We start from the raw sequence: 477 nt of genomic DNA on the forward strand, positions 1-477 counted from the left end.
CAAACCACTGTCGACTACATGGGAGTCCAGTGCCCTAGCCATTACACCAACTGATGGTCCCATAATCGTTTCTTTCTTTCTTTTTTTTTTTTTCAAGAGGTTTATGCCATAGAGCACATGCGTTCACCAGAAAGACAGCGAGAGACTGGGAGACAGAAAGTGAGAAATCACCCCCCACGGGAATGGCCACACTGCAATTCCTTCTCCTCTGTTCTCTCAAGATCTTGGGCATGCATGCACACACACCCAGTGTGAGTTTAAGCCACTGGATCTAGGACTCGAACCGTGGTCAACTACATGGGAGTCCAGCGACATAGCCTTTACGCTATTTGCTGGTCCCCCAAAATCATTTCTTTTTTTTGTTTTTGTTGAGAGATTTTCACTGTAGGGCGCGTGCGCTCGCCAGACAGACAGAGAGAGACATAGAGACAGAAAGCGAGAAATCACCCCCCAGGGGGGATGACCACGCCGCAGTCC

The 477-nt window shown here is 49.1% G+C and overlaps 1 protein-coding gene across 2 annotated transcripts in view; it reads left to right on the plus strand.

The window, feature by feature from the left end:
- The window catches only part of PIK3CB (phosphatidylinositol-4,5-bisphosphate 3-kinase catalytic subunit beta), a 134175-nt gene that overhangs the window by 58243 nt on the left and 75455 nt on the right, over window positions 1-477 (plus strand). The gene's annotated exons all lie outside the window — the stretch shown is intronic.

This window comes from Tupaia chinensis, unplaced genomic scaffold, assembly GCF_000334495.1.
Source record: "Tupaia chinensis unplaced genomic scaffold, TupChi_1.0 Scaffold000574_1, whole genome shotgun sequence".
In the NCBI taxonomy this organism is placed as follows: Eukaryota; Metazoa; Chordata; class Mammalia; order Scandentia; family Tupaiidae; genus Tupaia; species Tupaia belangeri.